Genomic DNA, 9,950 nt, shown 5'->3' on the forward strand with positions numbered 1-9,950 from the left:
GAGACAGGATCTCACTACCTAGTTGAGACTGACTTGGAACTCACTGTGTAGCCCAGGCTGGTCTTGAACTCACAGCAATCCTCTAGCCTCAGCCTCCCAAGTGCTAGGATTATAGGCATGTGCCACCACACCCGGTGACATTCACTTTTAGTAGTGATTCTCTTATTAGAATGAAATATTATTGTTTAGAGACACCATCAGTTAAAACTGTACTTCAGAGATAATGTTAATTCAAAAGATATACAGTATTGTGTTCTCTTTCCCATGTCCATCTGGCAAAATAATCTGGAGTTTATTGTCCACATGTGGGGGACCCTTGATCTGCAGAAATGAGCTTTATCTACTCTAAACTGAATATGCCATTTACAGTCACCACCAACATTCCGTTAAAGCCACTGTTTGCTTTCTTTTCATTTTCTCTCTCTTAAGATGTAGTTGTGCAAAAGTGACCTTCTCTGATATCTGCTTCATTATGTTTTATATCTAGGTGCCCCCCAAAGCCTTGTGTGCTTATAGATGAGGCTGTGAAAGGTAATTGAATAATGAAGTGCTATAGCAAATGTGATGTTGGGAGTTAGGACATGGTGGGAAGTGCTGGGTCATTCAGGGCATGGTCTGGAAGGGTATCCATCCTTCACCAGCTCCTTGTTACCCTCACTCTGCTTCCTGGTGGCCATAACTTGAGCAGGTTTCCTCTGCCAGGCTCTTTGTTTTCAACTTTAAATTTTTTTATTAGTCCATGTTTGCAGTAGACAATGATTACATTCATCATGGGGAATCAGTACATATACATAACATATCTTTTTTTTCCCCATCCCCTCTACTCCCATTGTTAAAAAATGTTTCTGCCAGTGTCAGATTTATTTATTTTATGTGTTTATCAAATTAATTGTTATAGATACAGATTAACAGAGAAGGCTAACAGGTGAAAACCATAAAACATATACAGCAGTTATATTACATCGAGGTACACTTTTCGATACATTGGCTGTGCTAAATTACAATAACTTTTCTCTTTTTCCTACTGCCTCTTATTTTGCACTTTATTTATATACTGAGTTTCTAAGAACAACCATGCACTATATAAGCTTCTGTGTCTGATTTACTTCACTTAACATTAGGTTCTCAAAGTGTAATCCTTTTCCTAAAAATGGCTCCTACAAGTGACTCTTACAACTGTCCTCTTTCATGTCCTCTGGCAGACTCTTCCATCATGATCTGCTTGGGAGCTGGCCAACTACAAACTAAAACATAGGTCCAAACAAACCTCTCCTCCTTTGAGTGGTGGGTGCTGGGTGTTTGTTCCTGCAATGAGAAAATAACTAAGACCTGCTTTAATTTTATTTCCTATACCCAGTTCCTGTCCCTAGATTCTTTTTTTTTTAATCAAGAAATAACCTAGCATGAAGATAAAATTGGTGCCATAAATTATGCAGAAGTAAACTCATATATATTAGAAGTTATACAAAATAAACTTAAACCTGGGAAGAAATACTGTGCTACATTAAAATTTTTCTTCATGTAAACATAATTAGTTTGCCCAATTGAGCTAAGAATTCCTTGGGGCACAAAGACTAAATATTTACAGTTATTTGTGTACAAGGTATAGTTGGTTAGGGGAAGGTCCGTAACACAACTTCGAAGTTGCAGTTGTTCAGCTGGTCTAATGGGGAACATACCGGTCTCATTTCTCTAATTGGCACATTATTACCTACAGAAGAGTTCCTTCCTGTTTGCAGAATTTTCAGGAGACTCTCTTCTATCCACGTCTCCCACTCCCTACAAGAAGGTATGCCTGCTTCCTTCTACTTCTGAGGCCTGGTTAATCTCCAGTCTTCCTGCATTTCCCTCTCCCTTACTGATCTTCACGCCAACCTCCCAAATCTATACAATGCTTACTTCTTAAATATCCACTCACTTTTGCCTTAGTTTCCTTCATTATTTTCAAGAGGGCATTATAAAAACATCTGCTTCTACTCCGCATCTACTTCACCTCTGAAGTAAAAGCTTCTCAGTCTCCAGTTTCATTCTGTCTTTGTCCGGACATCTTGCATCTATTCTCGAAATACTGATGGATCGGTTGGTTCTGCAAAATACAAAAAAAAAGTTATGAAGGCTCCTTAAAATATAATGAGAGTTATGACTTCCCAGAAGCATGAGTAGGGAGCAGATAAATTCTTGCATGACAAATGAAATACGCACTTTATCTCACTAGATGGTCTCTGCAGGGATGCAAAATAAACAAATGATAGGTCACTGCAGGCTAAATTGCAAACACTGCTTAGGTTTGCAATACCCCCTTTTATACTTGCAACCACGTTTTGGTGGTTGCTTTTGAAATTATTATCTTGGTCAAAGGGAACATGAACAATGCCCATTGGATCAGTAGTATATCCTTTTAAGCTCACCCCAGCTCCTAACAGTGGTTGCAACTATGTTAACAATCAAAGAATTCAAGGCTCCATGGGGGCATATGGGTCCACGCCAGCATAAACAGCAGCAGTTACATAGCATGGCCACCCCACCCTGTATGCCTCGTGGTGCTTCATGAGTAGGTAGGAGATGGGATCTAAAAATGTAAAGTACGATCTGCACTCTGAATTCACTTAATTCATTCAGATTTCCTTCACTGTAGCAGGTTGACATCACTCCCTTCCTCCTGAATTATATTGCTCATCCTTACTGTGGCTTCATGGTGTGCAAAGAGAGCATCCTCACTCAAAATCTGATGCATCCCTGGTAAATTTTTGAAATAGAGAGACATTGGACTGAGAGGCTGATTCTACATGGGCATTGTTCCTTTTATTTATGCTTTCATTGTTTTTGTGTCCATCGAGCTTCGGTTATCAAGGCAGGAATCATGGCTTGATCCATCTACATACAGCCTGGAACATTTGGGATACTCAATCTATTTTTGATTAATGAATAACCGAGCAGTCAAGGATTGTAGAGTGGGAAAAAAGGAGAAGAAAAGGCATTTCCATCTACCTACCGAGGAACAAAACATGGAGGAGCAGGAAAGAGCACAGCATATTTAGAATAAAACATTTCCCCAGCTTGGTTGAAAGTTGTAACATGTGCACTAGGAAAAGTTAAATGTGGTGAAATCTGAATGCCAGATTGAATACCAGATTTAGGAGTTTGCGCATTTATTCTATAGATAGCAGGAAGGTTGAACATTGTGTAACAGAAGCATAACATAGGGGTAATAAACACTAAGTATGCAGGAAGGACTGCATTAGGGACTGGAGGAGGGGTGGTGAGGAAGAGGTTGAAGGATAAAGGAAAGTAAGCCTGCACTGGAGTGCCAGATCAGAAGAGTAAAGTAGGGATGATGAAATCTATGTTTTTAAGAAAAAATCATGAAGATTTTTTGTTATGTTTTGGGTTTGGAGAGCAAGGGAAAGCTACTGAGAGGGTGGTCTTACCCTTTGGTCAGAATAATGAGAACACTGCTGATTCTACTGCCAATAACAGAACCCTGGCCCTGTGTGGCAAGATGGGTGAGGAGGCATTGAGGGTAGATTACAAAAAGTTTAATTTTAAGGTAATTAAGTGTCATTGTGATGTCTTTAAATAAATGTCTTAAAATGGCCTAAACTAAAATGATGAGATTTCAGGGTGATTAAAAGCACTCTGTCCCTCACAGTTTTAAATGTAGGAGATATTTTGAAATCTAAATGTGGACAGTATTCCTATTTATTGCTTCCTTCTGCTCCTATATATGTTTTATATGAATATTTAAGGTTAATCTTCTTTCAGGTGATTTATTACTTGCCAGTTTTTCGCATTTTGTGATATTATAATGTCAAGACGTCTTAATATCATTTTTAAAAATGTCTTGGAAACAATAAAACTTCTACACAAATAATATTATGAAGATCATTGCATGTAATTCTTTTACACGTCTTACATCTCAATACCCAATAGGCCTGTTACGCCTATTGAGATATTATTATTATTATTATCAGTTACAGAATGTTTTATAATGGGCTTTCACATCACATTCAATTTGATGTTTATAGTAAATCTTCCAGCATGACATTTTTATTATAATTACTTTTGCTGCCAGGTTTTGGGGTGCTGGAGTCTCCTTGCAGAAGTGGTTTCTAGCTTCTTTCTGTCCTGAGCAATGAATTGGTCAAGACAAGCACAAAGGGCAGCAAAGTTTCACATTTATTAAAGATAGGGAAAGAAACAGTCTCTGTAGAGAGAGTTCAGGCCAACTAAAGGTAAGAAAAGACACTTTATTTCCATTTATTCATTTTCTCATAATTTTTTCTTTTCCCTTAGTACCTTTCCCCTGCCTTTCCCACTTTCCCTACACCTTTAGCCCTTTTCTTCCTATTTCACATTGTCAATTATATCATTAGGCTCTTATGTACTATTATAATTTTTCATACCAGAGAAACTATTCAGTATTTACACATGTGTGACTTATTTCACTTAGGAGTATATCCTCAATATGTATCCATTTTCCTATGAATGACTCTAATTTCTCATTCTTTATGTCTAAGTAGTATTCCATTTTATAGAAAAACCACATCTTCTTTATCCAGTCTCCAACTGATGGGCAAATGGGCTGTTTCCAAGTTTTAGCTATTACAAGCTGTGCCACTATAAACATAGGTGCACATTTATCACTGTGGTCTGATTCTTTTAATTCTTTTGTAAAGATACTCAGCAGAGGGATAGCTGGGTAAAATGAAACCTCTAGTCCCAGCTCTTTGAGGTATCTCCCTATTGATTTCAACAGTGGTTGCACCAGTCTGCACTCCCACCAACAATGGAGAAGGGTTTCTTTCTCCCTACAACCCCGCCAACATTTGTTATTGGTTTATTTCTTCATAGCAGCCATTCTTTGTAGGATAAAAAAATGGAAATAAAGTATTTGTAAATGGGGAGGGTAGAAGGGGGTGAAGGGAGGGTAGGGACAAGGGGAAAAAATGAGAACCAAGACCTGTCATGTAAAGATCCCAATGATGAATATAACTATATTGTATACCTAAAATGTACCAGTAAACTCAATGAGAGAGAGAGAGAAAAAGAACATTTCCAAAGTCAGAGGTCTTCACCTTAAAAAGGTGAAGTATCAACTCATCTTGAGGAGCTACATACCTAATCCGTTATTCTCTATTATAAAAACACATTTTCTTTCTGTTCATGTTCTTTAATTATTTTGTTTGTAGTCTTTGTCTATCTCAGTCTCAACCCTTAAATACAATCTCCATGCAGGCAGAGGGCTATGTCTCCCCTGTTTACTATGTTATTTCTGGAGAATTTACAGTGGATGGCCTCTGAGTTGGCACTTGGGAGAGGCTAATAAAAATCCTAGAGCACAGATATAAAGAGGTCCTTTCCTCTACCAAACCCAGCTCCTGTGAGAACAGAGCCTTAAAGATTCCAGAGAGGAAAATTTTGTATTTTTGTAAGAAAACCAGCAATTTGATTGGCAGTAGCCTTCATATCAACATCACTGGATAATACAAGATAATAGAGCAAATCTTTAAACTAAGACAAAAAAAGACTTAAAATTCTCTACCCAAGTGCTATGATGGGTTTTGTTGGACTCCAAGAGGTTTGTCCTGGAGGCAGGTCCCAAGTGGCACTGTTGGAGAGAAGCAATCTGTTACAGGTGAAATTTAGGGGACAGTAATTAGGTCAGGAGTCACCACCCTTATGCGTGGGTGAAAGCTGTGTCTCTAGAATGTCGGTTCTGGTAAGAGTGGACCATTTGCAGTGAGAAAGGCTGTTGACGAGAGAGCATGATCCCTCCCTGCTCCCTGCTTCCTCACTCACCTACGTACTCCTTTGTGTTCCTGTTGGGTTCCCTTTCCATTTCACAGCAGGCCCTCAACAGGGCGATGGTGCAATGCTGTTAGGACCCTCCAGTTGCCCAAATCACTAGCCAAATAAACCCTTTTCTTTTATAAAGTTAAAAAAAATGGTAAGAAAAGAGTTGCACTGTACAGATCATAGGGTTGGCCATTGAGAGAGTTTGCAGTGGCCCTGGGTTGATGGCGGCTGCCTTTTGTATCTCCCACTCAGTCTACCATCAAATGTAGGCTGTCCTGTCAAAAACCTGCTTGAGGGCTGGGGGATTTAGCTCAGTGGTTTTGCTGCCTGCTTCCAAAGCCCGAGTTTGATCCCTGGTACTAAACAAACAAACAAACAAACCTGCTCGAGTACTCTGAAGAAATGTTTGGTTCCAGGTGTAGGAATTTCTTTTTATTTTTTCTATTTTTTTTTCCTCATTGAGTTTATTGGTACATTTTAAGTATACAGTACAGTTACATTCATTATTGGGATCTTGTACCTTTACATGACAGGTCTTGGTTCTCATTTTTTCCCCTTGTCCCTGCCCTCCCTTCACCCCCTCCTCCCCTCCCAGGTGTAGGACTTTCAGAACTGTTCCCTGGGCATGTGGCCTGGAACTTTGAAATTGACAGGCCACACTCTAATCTCCTGCCTTTCCATTTTAAAAATGAATAAAATTAAGCTCAGTGAGGTTAAGTGACTTTGTATGGTGTTTTTTCTTTTGAAATTTAAAACATTTTAAAGGTCCATGGAACGCCCTAGCATTCTCTGATGCAGACTCTAGGGATTCACAAAAATAATTCACTGGTTGGGAGAAACAATGATTATTTTTATTTTTAGAATTTAAAAATAAGATAGCAGTTAATTTTACTAAAACTTAGTGATTAGACTGCCCTTCGAGTGTTTAAGAGGTTCTTTGACAGATGGCTGTTTGGTACACAAAGCATCTCTCCTCTTTTACTCAGTGAATTGTGTCATCAACAGTTGGGTATGTGTCCAGTTACGAGGACTTGTAAATTATATTTGTTTGTTTCTTTGTGTGTATGTGTGGCAATCAAAAGTCAAGAGGCACTCTGCTTCTGAGCTATCTCCCCAGCCCTTTCACTTTTGAGACAGGCTAAGTTATCCGGGCTGACGAACCTGTGATCTTCCTGCCTCATCCTTCTAAGTAGATGGAATTATAGGTGTGTACAACTATGCCACCATTATTTTTTAGTGTAACTTCATTTTCTTTTTCATGTTTATTCTTTATTGTTAGGAGGGATGGCTATTTCCATATATGTGCAATATCAAGTTTATATTGCTGCATTGATTTTATTCATTTCCTTGATTCTATTTACCTATGTAATGTAGTCCAAAGGTGGTAATAGGGAAACACATTTTAGGTTGTAGAATCCGTAAGTGACTTCCTCTTTGAACCAAATGTGCAGAGATACACTCCTTCTATTCATTATCTGAAGGGTTTTGCCATGTGATGATTTAAATTGTATATAGGATAGATTTTTAAACAAACTAGACTCCTTATTTAAATTGCTGTATATATGATTGATTTTTAAACAAACTAGACTCCTTAAAATATACAGACAGAGATTCCTGTGCAGAAAATGCCTACTGGAACTGACTAACAATGTTTAAGTCAGCAAATGAGAGCAACACTCAGTCTATGGCTGTACCACCTTGAATGCACCCACTCTCATCTGATCTCGGAAGCTAAGCAGGATCCAACCTGGTTAGTACTTGGAAGGGAAAAATGACACCTGCCATTTCCCTTGCTCAATATGTGAGATTCTTTCAATAAATTGCAGGATGTGATGACATGAAGAACAATTGGCCGAAATGTTTTATCAGTTCTGAAAGACTATCTAAAATATAAATATACATCCATTGTTAACTATTCATGAACTCTCATGTAAAGTACATTTTTTTCCTTGAATTATTGGCCAAGATCAACATGCCGTTTTAATGCTAAATTAGAACAGGAATATATGCTAACTCTTTCAGCAATGTTCGAAGTCACACTCAATGCAGTGCTTTGCACATTGCTGAGAGCCTCCTTTAACATTTTTTGTTTATACAAAAGGAAGTTCTTCATCCTGTCACACTAAAATGAGTGAGGTAGTGTACCCCAAATCATTACAAACCAAAAAGTGTGAGAAGATGCTTAGTAAATTCCAAGGCTCTGAAAAATTTATTTAGAACAAATTTCATACTATGGGAGGCCATACTACAGTACTGTTTCACAAAAGTCTAAGTTTGCAGCATTTTCTAGATTCTATTTCAGAAATGAAGCCTGTGGAGACTTCCAAGAGATAGTAAGTAGCAACAAATCAGCACCTTCCAGATTCAGAATCCAGACCCTGGAAAATAGCAACTTGGGGAAGAAAAGAAGGAGCAAGGTGGATCTCTGGGTCCCAAAATGGATACAATGAAAAAAATTGGAGACTACATGGAAATTGAACAGATGGAACATAATGCAGAAATAGGAACGGGCCATCTACACTTTCAGCCTAGCTTGTGGCTGGTGGCTTGTGGCTCGTGAGAAAGAAAGATGAAATCTACAAAGACACACTGAAAAGAGGCAACTCTAGAGGTCTTCAGGGAAAAATGCAGCAGCAGAATTGACCAGTGAATGCTGTGTGTTACAACAGCTGGCAAGTGACTGTAGTTCAAGCACCTGCCACATACCCTGGAGAGATGCCATCCCAGGGAGGAACCAAGCAGCAACAAATCACCATCTTCAAGGGAACCTAGAAGTCAGAGCAGCAGTGAGTTGGCTTGATTTCATGTCTTCTACTCTGATTTACACTCCCACTGTTACTTTGTGAGAGACAGTCAAGGTAGACATCAGTGGTAAGGGAGCTGTGATCAGACTAACAAGAACACTCAGTGTTTTAAACTTAGTAACCCTGGTCCCATCCTCATGACCAAGGGTCAGGTTCGACCAGAATCTCCATGGATTTGAAAGACCCAGAATCAGCACCCTCACCTTAATTCTACTGCCTGCTTGCTAGTGACTATATGCAGCACAGACTTGGGCTCTGACTACCTTCTTTGTCTGCCAGTGGGAGGAGGGTTGCCTTGAACTGGCACTACCACAACACTATGGACCCTGGAAGATAACCACAGGCCTGAAATCACAGAGAAATGTTTTTCATTTTGGCTTTCATTTTTTCTAAAATTTATTGTATTGTTTTTGGGGTTTTTTGTGTGTGAGTGTGAGCATTGTTTGTTCCTTTTGTTCTTGTTTTGTTTTCTTCCCCTTCTATCCTTCCCTCTTGTCTTCTTCAACAGCCTCCTTGGGCTTGGGTTATCTTTCTTGGTCCTTCCGCCTTGCTTCTAATCTTCTTCTTTTATTTCTCTAGTTTTTCCTCTGTCCCTTTAAAATTTTCTCCTCTAAATTACTTCTTAGTTTTACTCTATATATTTTTTGTTTTTTTCCTTTTTTATCTTCTATTCTTTCCCAGTTTTTTGTCCTACAATTACCTAATTCTATAATCATCCTTCTACTCCCCAGTGGAATACTTTGCAACTCTACCCTCTCCTCCTTTTCCTGTAATAGAATTTAAGGTTTCCAAGTTTTTCTTTTGCATCTTCATAGTCCCAAATCCTAAATTGTTAATAGTATAACCATAAAACTGTTAATCTTTTGAAAATTAAGATTGTAAAACAACTGCTTAATTCTTTTCTACCATTAGCAGAAATATAGCTATTGCATTTAGTACATATTAATGGTAGGTCAACATCTGAGTTGCTTTAATGTTTATATAATAATTGCCAGTTTCTTCTCCAGGACAAAGGTTGGCATGTACATAACTGGTTCTTATATTATGTTTATATCTAATTTGTCTCTGGTGATACCACTGTAGCTATTTCACTTGAAAGTAACAGGGTCACATAATTGTTACTGTTTCTCTGGAAGCTAACCCTCAAATTGCCTTTGTGACCATAACAATATTAAAGTACAATTCCAAAGAACTTGGTTACTGAGTTAACTACAGTGTATCCTTCTTTCTCAAAATAACAAAGGTGGTCAAATCTTGGGGCTGACAAAGGATTTTACTTAGCCACACAGAAAGTACATCACTGAAAAGCAACTAAATTTCTATTCTAGCAACAAAACTTTTAGACTACAA

General features: G+C 38.4%; 1 long non-coding RNA gene across 3 annotated transcripts in view; it reads left to right on the forward strand.

The window, feature by feature from the left end:
- Positions 1-9,001, forward strand: part of LOC117284499 — a 23,617-nt gene extending 14,616 nt beyond the window's left edge. For all 3 annotated transcript variants that reach the window (XR_004515598.1, XR_004515597.1, XR_004515599.1), the window contains exon 5: positions 8,087-9,001. This is a non-coding gene — a long non-coding RNA (uncharacterized LOC117284499). The remainder of the gene's footprint in view (positions 1-8,086) is intronic.
- Positions 9,002-9,950: the final 949 nt, after the last annotated feature.

Source organism: Fukomys damarensis, unplaced genomic scaffold, assembly GCF_012274545.1.
Source record: "Fukomys damarensis isolate Sample0158 unplaced genomic scaffold, DMR_v1.0_HiC HiC_scaffold_37, whole genome shotgun sequence".
NCBI lineage: Eukaryota > Metazoa > Chordata > Mammalia > Rodentia > Bathyergidae > Fukomys > Fukomys damarensis.